This window comes from Microplitis mediator, chromosome 2, assembly GCF_029852145.1.
Source record: "Microplitis mediator isolate UGA2020A chromosome 2, iyMicMedi2.1, whole genome shotgun sequence".
Classification (NCBI taxonomy): domain Eukaryota; kingdom Metazoa; phylum Arthropoda; class Insecta; order Hymenoptera; family Braconidae; genus Microplitis; species Microplitis mediator.
In genome coordinates this window covers 15,442,587-15,455,681 of record NC_079970.1, presented here as the reverse complement: position 1 = coordinate 15,455,681, position 13,095 = coordinate 15,442,587, and positions in this window count along the sequence as shown.

Genomic DNA, 13,095 nt, shown 5'->3' with positions numbered 1-13,095 from the left:
CATGTATAGAAAAGCTAGAGAAATGAGTTAACAATCTGCATTAAATTGCGATAAAAACGAATTGGCTGAAGGTTATAAAGGTGATATAACACAACAACATATTCTCGAGAAAATTTCTTCTGATGGTAATAATCTAAACCGGCTCGTTTTAAAATCCAAGGATTTATCAGATTTATCGCAGTTATACATAAATGACGAACATAACTCTCCAGACCCATTCTTTCGCTCTCTCAATTACTGTCTTCATATTATATTATTTACACAAGCTCAATTAGATGTCATCAATCCTAGTAGACCGGTGATAGTTCATTTCGATTCTACGGGAGCACGTGTGAGAAATCCAGGTTTGAGGGTACAAAAACGAATTTTCTATTATGCTCTCATCTACAGGGCATCGAAATCAACTGTCCCACTGGCTCAGATGATAACTTCTGATCAAGGGATTCCATCGATTTCATTATTTTTATCTGAATACAAGGCTGCAGTAGAAACTTCATCTAAATGGCCATTTAAAGCCGTCGTTGTCGATTCGTGTTGGGCAGAGATGCACAGTGTTCTCCATGTATGGACTGGAATGACCATAACAGAGTATTTGGATATAACTTATAAATATTTTATCAATAATAAATCTGTTCTACCTAAAAAATTTATTTTCTTACTAAGCTGTAATGCTCACATTATGCATCGAGTTGCAAATGAAATTAAACGTCTCGGACTTCAGAATATTAAAAAATTATTGATGGAATGTGTTGCTTCACTAATGTTATGTCGCACAAAGAAAAAAATGGATGAATTATTTGATTTAATTGCCACAATTTTTTTTATCTAAATCAGATCACACAGCTGAAGTCAATTTACTTAAACTTAAAGAACTTATAAATAAAGAAAAAAATGATATTGAAAAGATTGCCGATGAAACTAAAAATTCCGAAATGAAGGAAACAGATTTTGATGAATTTTGCTTTGAATTAACGTCAAAAAATCAAACAATCTACAAAAGTTCTCCATACTATCAATACTATTGTAAACGATGTGACCGGATAAAAGAACTCTTGGATAGCAATGAACGCGATTTATCTGAAAAAATTAGCTCATTATACTCTCCAGAATTCATTAATTATCTTCTAAAAAGCTACATCTCGTATCTTCCTTTATGGACTGCCATTATGATGCCGTTGATTGATCCTAGTATTTCCAGAGTGATCAATGCTTACGTAGAATCTCACATGAGAGCTTACAAAGAAGAAATACTACTGAAAATAAAAAATGTGTCCGTCGGTAATGTCGTGCGTGCTCTCGATAATTATAATAAATGTTTAATTGCAAAGGAAGAAGTTTATCAGATTTGTAAACCTGATGATGAATACGCCAAATATCCACTTAATAAAGAACCTGCTGCAGATTTAAACGCTGAGGCAGAATGGGCTAAAACACCGAAAGAAATAAAAGATCTGGAAACAAGAAAATCACGCAATAGAAATCTGTCACGAACTTACATCTCTAAAATGTCATCTAAATTAGCAAAAGACTTAGCTCATTTGAAAACAGAAAACAAAAAAACTTCTCGATCGAAAAAAACTCAAAAGATTTAAAAAAAAAAGTAGAAATAAAATTAAAACGAAGTCCTAAACCAAAGTTTGAAGAAATAAATCGTAATTCCACAACAACAACAAATTTAATTGATTATCAAGCAAAAATTGAATCTCATTCGCAGGATCAGCTGAGCAATAGAATGTGGGAAAATCCAGATTTTTACAGGCTATCTAGATCTAGTTTCATAAAAATGTCAGTTTATCCAGTAAAAAGTGACACAATTTATAAACTAGATCAGTTCTTATTAACTCCTAGAGAATTTAGCTTTAATTGTATAACATTATTCGAATAAAATATCGCAATTTTAAAATTTTTCATGACATGCTATAATTTTTTCCAGCGGAGTGAACTGTAGTTAGAATTATTGTCACCGCTTCTGAATTTTCCAGCTGGAAATTCCGGTACTTCCGACACACGTAGCTGGACGAATCTGAGAAAACAAGAAATGTTTGTAACTCCAGACATGCTAGAATTTTTTCCAGCAGCGTAAAATGTCATCAGAATTTTTTTCGCCGTTCCCAAATTTTCCAGATGGAAATTCTAGTACTTCCGACACTTGCAGCCGGACGAAACTGTGAAAACAAGAAATGTTTGTGACTCGAGACATGCTAGAATTTTTTCCAGCAGCGTAAAATGTCATCAGGATTTTTTTAGCCATTCCCAAATTTTCCAGATGGAAATTCCAGTACTTCCGACAATCGTAGCCAGACAGAACTGTAAAAACAAGAAATTTTTTTTACTCCAGACAGGCTCGAATTTTTTCCAGCGGAATAAAATGTACTCAGAATTTTTTTCACCGTTTCAAAATTTTCCAGCTGGAAAATCTAGTGGTTCCGACACTCGGACGCGAAAAAAACGGTGAACATATGAAATTGAGGTCACTCCAGACAGGCTTGAATTTTTTCCAGCGGAATAAAATGTACTCAGAATTCTCTTCACCGTTTCAAAATTTTCCAGCTGGAAAATCTAGTGGTTCCGACACTCGGAGGCGGACGAAACGGTGAACATATGTAATTGAGGTCACTCCAGGCAGGCTAGAATTCGTTCCAGCGGGGTAAAGTGTACTCAGAATTTTCTTCACCGTTTCAAAATTTTCCAGCTGGAAATTCTTGGACTCCCGACACCCGGAGGCGGATGAAACGGTGAACATATGAAATTGAGGTCACTCCAGACAGGCTAGAATTTGTTCCAGCGGGGTAAAATCTCTCAGAATTTTTTTCACCGTTTCGAAATTTTTCAGCTGGAAAATCCAGTACTTCCGACACTCGCAGCCGGACGAAACTGTGAAAACAAGAAATGTTTGTGACTCGAGACATGCTAGAATTTTTTTCCAGCAGCGTAAAATGTCATCAGGATTTTTTTAGCCGTTCCCAAATTTTCCAGATGGAAATTCCAGTACTTCCGACAATCGTAGCCAGACAGAACTGTAAAAACAAGAAATTTTTTTTACTCCAGACAGGCTCGAATTTTTCCCAGCGGAATAAAATGTACTCAGAATTCTCTTCACCGTTTCAAAATTTTCCAGCTGGAAATTCTTGGACTCCCGACACCCGGAGGCGGATGAAACGGTGAACATATGAAATTGAGGTCACTCCAGACAGGCTAGAATTTGTTCCAGTGGGGTAAAATCTCTCAGAATTTTTTTCACCGTTTCGAAATTTTTCAGCTGGAAAATCCAGTAGTTCCGACACTCGGAGGTGGACAAAACGGTGAACATATGAAATTCTGATCACTCCAGACAGGCAAGAATCTGTTCCAGCGGGGTAAAATCTCTCAGAATTTTTTTCACCGTTTCAAAATTTTCCAGCTGGAAAATCCAGTGGTTCCGACTCTCGAAGGCCTTGGAATTGATGGGATAGGAGAAGCTCGGGCTTCTCTACACAATTATTATGTTTTTTTATGAGGACAATTGTCATTCACAAATGTTTGGTCTCTTTTTACTATTCCTCTTATTATGTATATCTATTTATATTGGCGTTCAATTGACCGATCGCAACTTCAGTTGCATGAAAGTACATGAAATTGTCGTACTGATAAAAGTGTCGTTATTAAAATGTAAAAGAAATAAAATTGTAGAGTCAGTAATTTTATAAATTAAAAATTTGCGGATATAAATTTAGTCCAGTGGACAAATAAATAAAATTCAGATTAATTAAAAGTGTGCGTGAATTTAGTCGGGAAAATAATACATTTTAAACGTGTGAGTGTGAGTGTGAATACAGTCCTGGGGACTCAAGGAATAAAATGTGTGTGTGTGTGTGAGAAAAATTAAATTTCCGGTGGAAATATTTTAAAATAATAGATCCAGGGGATCTGGCAAGTTGCTAATTGATTTTTAAATTAATTAATCCAGGGAATCAGGCCGGTGGCCATTTTCGTGAAAGTCCAGGGGACTAAATTTAATAAAGATCTAGGGGATCAGGCCGTTGGCCAATTCGTATAAGTCCAGGAGACTAATTTTGTTTTTAAGTAAAGATCCAGGGGATCTGGCCGGTGGCCAATTTATTATAACAGCCCAAGGGTTTTGATCGTGTAATTAATAAAAGTCCGGTGGACAAATGATTGATTAAATAGTTTTAAGAATAAAATTCCGGTGGACAACATTGTTATAATTAATTATAAGTGAAACAGAAGCCTGGTGGGCATAATTGTGATTTGGTAAATAAAATTTGAACTTATGTTGATTTAAATTGTGTGTAAAAATTAATTTAATCCCTCAATCTCCTCACTCTTATAATTTTCAACGACCCTGATTTCATATTATAACATCTCCGGTTCTGGTAGGCCAAGACTTATCTTCCAATGGCACCCTTATTAACATCACTTAATAAAGGGACCAAACTTGGCCCAAGTGTTGCCATAAATTTTCTCAAGGACCCACTACTGTCGAAAAAAAAACCACTAAAAGACCACTAACGTTACCTGAGAGAGAAATATTGAAACCATTTAAAAAAAATCGTCGATTTTCTTAGCGGGAAGTTAAAAATAATAAAGCGTCAATTTAATTAAATTATTTGATTGAAATTCAATTTTGTTGTTAATAAATTCTATATTTTTATGATTTATAACAAATATAAATATTAATATAAATTATAATTAAATAAAATACATAGTTAAATATTTTATGTTAACTTTTCATCCCGATTTTTTTTATAATGTCTTCTGGAATTTCATAAGTATCACAACATTTACCTGCTTGTGACAAACCAGCTCTTATTGATAAAGTTGATGTTAGCATTGGCAAAGTCATTTTATTTCGTTGTTTGTTTTAACAACATTCATACTACTAAAAAATCTCTTCACATCGGCGTTAGAATGAGGTAATATCAATAACGAAATCGCAAACGAAGCTAGTTGTTGAAATCTGGGATGTCTTTGAGCATCTTTGTACTCCAGAACTTTGTACCAAAATTTTTTGGTATCATTGGTTTCGGTCCATGATAATAAATGTATTTGACGCCATTGCTCGTCAACTTGCGCAATAAATTCTTCATCCTTATTAAAATAAGTTAATAAATCAATAATCGGTTGTTTATTGGGGTTCAATGCATTATCTACGCTAATTTTTTTAATATTTTTCATTATTTGTAAATTATTTGGTAATCTTATTTTTAATTCTTTAATCAGTTTAACAATAAATGTAATACACCGACCCCAAATTGCTTTATCATGATCATTTGAAAGTCCCTTTTCTTTCAACTTAGTCATAACGTTCTCAAATCTATATCCTAAGTAACAAGTTGAATCAATATAGTCCTTTATATTTTGTTTAAAAATGTCTATTTTGTCAGAAGAAAATGTTATTTTATTCACAAGTGTGTTAATTAAATTAATTAATTCATCACAAAGTTTTGTGTGATCCGTATCTTTTGACTCAAAAAGTTTATTTACTCTATTTACCTCAGAAAGAATTGGATAAATAAGTGATATAAATGCAAAATTAACATCATCGCTGTACATTGACTGTAACAGTTCAGCTGTGTAACACTTTTCATCCATTTTGGCGATTGAAAAGTGAGTCTTCAGTTCAAGCCATTGTTGGTGGATTCTTGATACTGCTGATTCAATAGACAACCATCTAGTTTGAGAAGATTATACCATTTTCAAAGGGTTTTTTCGTCATTTATTGCGTTGTACAATTTTTTATATTTATCTTGCCTTGACGAAGACCGGGCAAACCAATTATAAGTTTCACTAATTAAAAACTCTAGGTTCCGAGGTAAAAATTCTTTTACAGCAGCTGAAACTGCCAGTTGTATTGAATGGCACAAACAGCGTACTAGAATTAAGTTGGGAACGTCAACTTTCAATTTGGCGTAAACACCGTTGTTTATGCCAGTCATGACTGATGCATTATCAGTCCCAATACCAACTAAATTTTTTATGGGCATATTAAATCGATCAAGAGTTTTTTTAATTGCAGAAACGATGCCTTCAGAAACGATGCCTTTGACTCAAATAATGGTGCAAGATCTAAATAGGTTGATATAATTTTCTTATAAACATTACTGTAATAAATCACTATAATACCCAAATACTTTAACACAGCAATATCAGTGGATTCATCGAGCAATAAACTATATGACTTATTTTGTAAATCTTCTTTAAGAATATTGAAAAAATGTGGCGCCAAAACATTTATTATAATATTAGAACATTTAGTTCTATGTAATTTAATTTTAGTTTCTTCGTTGTGAATGATTAACTACTGTACCCAAATGATCGATTAAACTGATGCTAGAATGTACAGCCATAAATAATGATAATCTTGCTTCTTCTTTTTTTATTGAAACTGAATTATTTTTTACTGTTTTGAAAGGAAGCTTTTGTTGACTAATTATTTCCTAAAAAAAATTAAATATTCAAGTTAATTTATTAAATAATTTTTAACATTGTTTGTTTTATATCTGTTTAGGATAATACAGTGTCAACTCTATATAACGACACTCCATTTAACGTCAAACTCCGTATAACGTCAAAATTTCTCGACTTTGGTTGGTTTACATTGTTGTCTATACAATAATACACTCCATATAGCATCACGCTCACTCTAATTAACGACCACAATAAGGCATTACTAATAACTAGGAAGTACTGACTAAGTTGCCAAAATCAATGGAAATGTAGTTGTGTATGTTTTCTTTTACTGACATACCGAAAATTCTAAGAAATGCAGTCGTATTTTTGTTGTGTGAATGAACTTACACATGTTTACCTCAACTACTCGGCTTTCGTTAGTTACACGTTATCAAAATCTCTCAGTTGCCTAAAAACCCTCAAACTACAAGAATGGCGAGTAAAAGAAAATCTTTGTGTGTTGACGAAAAAGTTTCATTAATACGTGCTATAGAAGCTGGTGAAAAAATTAGTGATGTTGGGAGACGGTTTGGATTTAGTCGCTCCACCGTGTCTACCATATGGAAAAATAAAGAAAAAATTCTGCATGCCGAAGAAGATGGACGATCTGCCAAAAAATTGAAGAAACCTCAATATGAAGACCTTGATCAAGCAATGATAACATGGTTTCATAGGCAACGTCAAAATAATATTCCTATCTCGGGACCAATCATGAAAGTTAAAGCAGAACATTTTGCTGAAGAACTAGGATTGAGTGCTTTCAAAGCATTAAAAATTTATCTGAAAATTTACAAACCTACATAGAAGTTGACGACAGTCTGGTTACAACAGTTTCATTGAAAGATGAAGAAATTTTAAATTCTGTGAAAAACACCGAGGAACAGCAGGTGGATGAAGATGAAGATGAGAAAGACGACCCTGAGCCTCCACCAAGCATCAACGAAGCACTTAATGCAGCAAAATTGTTGGAAAAATATTTTTTATTCAATGAAGTTGATGTGACAGTATCTTATGATATGAGTAAAATTTATAATAAATTACAGTTAAAATATTGGTGCAACAAAAAATATCAGACTAAAATAACCGACTATACGCAATAAGCGTTGCTATTCGTATTGTATTGTTGTTATTTGTATAATATTATTTGTATAATACACTTGTACATGTTAGAACGTTAAAATAATGCATTTTTTTCTTTCTTTCCATTTAACGACCACTCTCTATAACGTCGAAAAATGCACGGTCCCTTAAGTGACGTTATATAGAGTTTACACTGTATTAGTAATTTAATTATTAAATGGAAGTATCAATGATTTTTTGACGAACAGATTAAAATACGTGATTGTTAGTATATAGTATTGTAAAACTTTATATGCATACAAGGTAGTAATAATGATAACAAAAATGTAATTATAATTAAATGTTCTAACTTTGGCTTTTTCTAAATGTCTTGGAGTATTCCCGTGATTTTTTAGATCGGAATAATGGTTTTTTATGTAATACCACACGCTGTACATTTCGCTCTTAGACCAGATGTACTTTAAACGGCTTGTAACTAATTTTTCAAAATCGGGTCTTGAAGCCAAGCGGTTCGAAATTTTTGATAGTATTTTTTAGACTCCGACATAATTAATCAAATTGTCAAATTGAAACAAATATTTAAAATAAAATAATAATAATAATCAAAACAGTATCAATACTAATAGTGTAAAACTTAAGTGATCTTCATGACCAACACTTTTTACAGTCATTTGTTTCTTTGTTTTCGTAGAAAACAATTTTTTTTTTTTTTAAGTTCAAACTATTACCTAAGTTAGGATATATTTTGTTATAATTGTCAAAAGTATTAAATTATATTTTAACCGAGTAAAAATTAATAGCAAGTTTCAAGAGAAAAGTTTTAGAGTCAATCTCATTCATACAGTTCAAATACTTTGAAAGTTCCAGTATAATAATCTACTGTTGAAGCGGGATACGAGGGAAAAAAAACGACAGAAAAAAAAATTTGAAATCTATTTATTTATAATTAATAAAAAAAATAATTAATTTAATTGAAAAAAATTCTGTGAAACGTGCATAAAATATAATAATAAGAACAATATTAACAATGCATTAAAAAAAAAAGTAAATAAATAAAATTATTTCGCAAAACTTCTTTACCACCAAAGAAACCACTAACCACCAAAAATAAATTTTACCCACTAGGGAGAAATTGAAACCACAAGATTTAGTGGTAAAACCCCTAAGATGGCAACACTTGGCATGGTTGAGATATATCTTGTTATAAATATTTGTTGAAAATACAATAATAACAATTGACAATTAATAATAATAATAATAATAATACAATAAATAGGTATTTGCACTCCACTGCCTTGCACGTTGTAATTGGGCTTGATCGACTTCAGTCTTCGTGATCCTGAAATCCAATAGTCTTGGACGACCCAGCATGCTGGCTGCATCTCCCTTGTGTGGCGTTCCTGCAACAACCAAATAGGTTGGGAAGGGAGTAAGGTACGGATAGGTTGCCGATGACGAACTCCTCTACAGTCTCAAATTCTTATAGTGCCAAATGCTCCGACGGGCAGTAGTAGCTCTGGTCAATCCTTATGGTTCGCCATCATGAGGAGGAAATTGAGTTAACTGCATCATCTCTCAATCCGCATACGATACCCCTGATTGATTCTGTGCCTCCTCATTTCCAGTAGCGCTATGACTCTCCTTCAATGCGGTAATATCCACCCTCTTTTCTTTTTAGTTTGCCTCGATTTTGGTGGTGGCTTCAGAATGTCTAGCTCCTTATTCTTTAGCTGAACTGGTTCCATCTGAGATTCTTCTACCGGTGTCGCTCCTTTTTCTTCTGTCAGTTTTTCATTCTTCACTCGAAGCCTTCGTTTTGTACATACCTCAATCTCTTCTACCGTTGTACATTTTTCTTCTTCTGCCTGTCTCTCATTCCTTGCTTGAAATTTGCGTTTTATGCATGGTCTTGAGCACCATTCACACAAAATTGAAAATATTACGACACCTAGTCCTATAAAGAAATACACGGCCAAGGTCTTGATTCCCATAATTTCATCTCGTATTCCTTCAATCTCTACCATATGGCGCAGCTCCTGTCACACCTCTGCCAGCCTGACGCCTCCTTTTTCCACAGTGGCTTCATCACCTTGGATTTGCCCTACCTCGGCCATTAGTTTATCCAGAGCAATATGAGTTCCTTCCGGAAATCCTTTCCGACTCTTTCCCAATCTCTGGCCAGCCTAACTCTCTCTCCATAATTTTTGCCGAGACATGTACTCCTCGAGTTGGAGTTTCACCCGTTACTCCCTCGCACTCTTCCTGCATCCACATAACTCCCGTTCCGTTCACTGTCGTTTCCTCAGTCTTATTCTCAGCGCATACAACTTTGCTTCGCACCCTTTTCCGCTTTCCATCTCACGTGTGACAACCCTACTAACTCCAAAGAATCGATTACCGATTACCTTACTCCTTTGGATGTTGTCCTTTGTAAGTGATATATATTCACCCTTTTTTTTAGCGGTTTATGGTGTAGTCGGCCTTATAATTATCCTATACCTCGAAGCTGTTGACAACATGCTGGGGAATGGATAGTGCTCGATCAATCTATATTTTGCTCTCAACATCAACGGGACCTTCCAAATGTATATGATTCTTTGATTATAAACCCATACTTTTGTATCCATGATCACTAGCAATATTTTTATCCCATCCGAATCCGTTCCTGTGGGAAGTTCCATCTCCTTGCTATCTTCCAAAATCACTTTAATGGCTCACTGAAAATCGGACACCGACAATGTCCCATTGTGAATCTGACCCCCGAGTAAAAATGAAATTATTATTTTTACGAAAAAATTATAAATTTTTATTGACCGCCGCACCACCGCTGCACCACTACCGCACCATACCGCTGCACCACCGCCGTTTGGCGGACTATTCCGCCGAACGCTAAAAATATATTCTGTCAGCACCGCCGCACCGCCACTGCACGACCGCCGCACCGCCGCTGCACAACCGCTGCACGACCGCCGCACCACCGCTGCACCAATGCCTAAGCATAACCCCGATTTCACAAAAAAATGGCATTTATATGCCAAAATATCTTATGATTAATTAATTAATTTACCCGGTTTATGGTGAGAGAAATTTAAATGTCCGGTAAAAGTGAATTATATATGGCCATATATTAAAATTTTCAATATATACATAGCCATGTATAGAAATTTCAACTAAATTAAAAAAAAAAGACTTACTCAATTTTAGTAGTTTTTTTTTTTGATGATGCGGAAATCAATCAGATTTGTGATGAAATTAATTTCTAACCGAGTAGAAATTTTTAATTTAGGGAAAAAACGCTGTAAATATCAACCAAACGCACACGACAGTAGGATTCGAACCCGGGACCTTACGCACGAAAGACCGACGCTTTAACGACTAGGCTACGCTACCGACAGTCACTACTAAGTTTACTTGTGCTATATGAGATTGAAAAGAATATATCACTTTTAAATCACTAATAAAAAATAATTTACAACAAAATATCACAGCTATGGTGCGGTGGTGGTGCAGCGGTGGTGCGGTGGTATGGTGCGGTAGTGGTGCGGTGGTCGATAAAAATTTATAATTTTTTCGTAAAAATAATAATTTCATTTTTACTCGGGTTGTCACGGTGGTGGTGCAGCGGTGTTGCGGCATTTATAGAATAATCGGAATTGTCACGGCTGTAGTGCAGCGGTGGTGCGGCGCTTAAAAAGCCGTGCAGCGGTGTTGCGGCGGTGGTGCGGCGGAATTCTGTTTTTACTCGGGCCCTCAGTTATCAAGAATGAAGCGAGGAACACTCTTCTACTAACAGACTCGCGCAATTCTAACTCTCCCTCAAACTGATCCAGGTCCACATCGTTTTCGTCATTACCTTTTTCAATGCTGAATTCCTCCTAGAGTCTGAGTATGACCTCGTTATTCTCTGTTCTTACTAAACTATCATTATGTTTTACAAAATTAGATATTTTCTCATAATAACCCATTAAATCGGGCGTTGATTCCGCTGTTTTCCACCTACACCAATCGTTACTCTCTTCTGTCTGGGATTTTATTAGTTTAACTCACTTTTCTAAGTCTATGAAGTGCCCCTCACTCTTGACACGCTCTCGTAATTTGTCCAATTTCTTTACAAACCGATCCGTCTCAGCTTTCTCCTCATACATATCTATGAATGTTATTATTTTCCACTCATGCGACAAAACTCTGTATCCTCGATATCCTCTAAATACAATCCCCGCCTGTTGTCCAACCTTATCATCCTTCCTGTAGACCCTTCTCCCGTTCTCACCGAGGCACTGTAACCATTGAATTCATCAAATTTAAAATCATAAGCACCCTTCCTTCCTTTTTAGGTAGATTTTTCTAAAATCTAACTATTGTATTTGTCCTCATGATCGATTTTTCAAGGAATTCTGTCACAACCTATCATAATTGGTTGAGTAGAGTTCGAAAATATCATTCGTTAACAAGTTTATATACGTATGCACATATATATATATATATATATATATATATATATATATATATTGCCCTCTAGCATATATATATATATATATATATATATATATATATATATATATATATATATATATATGTATATATATATATATATATATATATATATATATATATATACACTGGTCACAGAAATTAAGGGATAGAAAAAAAATCCGAAATTTTTAGGTGATTTTCAACATGCTGTAACTTGGTGAAAAATGGTCGTATGAAAAATCTAAAAAAAGCAAATTGTAGCCTCAAGCTTCTAGTTTTCAGATCTGGACCTCAAAAATTTTTATCATGTACGGTTCCGGAGTAATCATAAGAAAACCAACGAAAAAAAAATTTTCAAAATTTTTGCTGGTCTTTCAATACCTCTATGGGCGACAATAAATTTTTTTGAATAATCCGACTGTCTGACTTTTCTCGGAAATTTTATGCCCTTTAATTTGGTGGCCTTAAAAAGTCTCTACGACGATTTGGCGCCGAGTTATCATTGATCAAAGCAAAAAAGTCCATTTTGGCTTTGATAATCAATAACTCCGGATGTATTGGTCGTACAGAGAATGGAAGCAGGGTTTTGAAAACTGGAAAACATTCTCTATAAGACAAAATTAGTGGCATTTAAAAGAAAAATTTTTTTTAGAGCGATATTGTTTAGTAAAAAAAAGGTCAAAATTCACAAATTTAAGGATATTCGGAAATCTTGCTATAACTTTGGATATAACGGATGAACAAAGGATATCTTCGACTTTTTTTCAACCTCAAAGTGTCCTGAAAAAACCCTGAAAATTTCAAATCGCTGCGATTTTTCTTTCTTAGTGCCCCGAAGCTTTAAATTTATCGATTTTGTCAAAAATCACCATAATTGGTAGTTTCTCGATTTTTGTTCATTTTTTCGATTTGAAAATGGTTTTTTTACCGATAATCTTCATTTCTTCGATCAAAAAGATCGATTATCGAAAACAATTAAAAAACAAAAAAATTTGAAAAAAATTTTTTTTTTTCAAAATTTTTTTCTTGATGTATCTGCAATGATTTATCATTGTCAAAAAAAATTCCTATAATTTTTTTTACCGCCGGCAT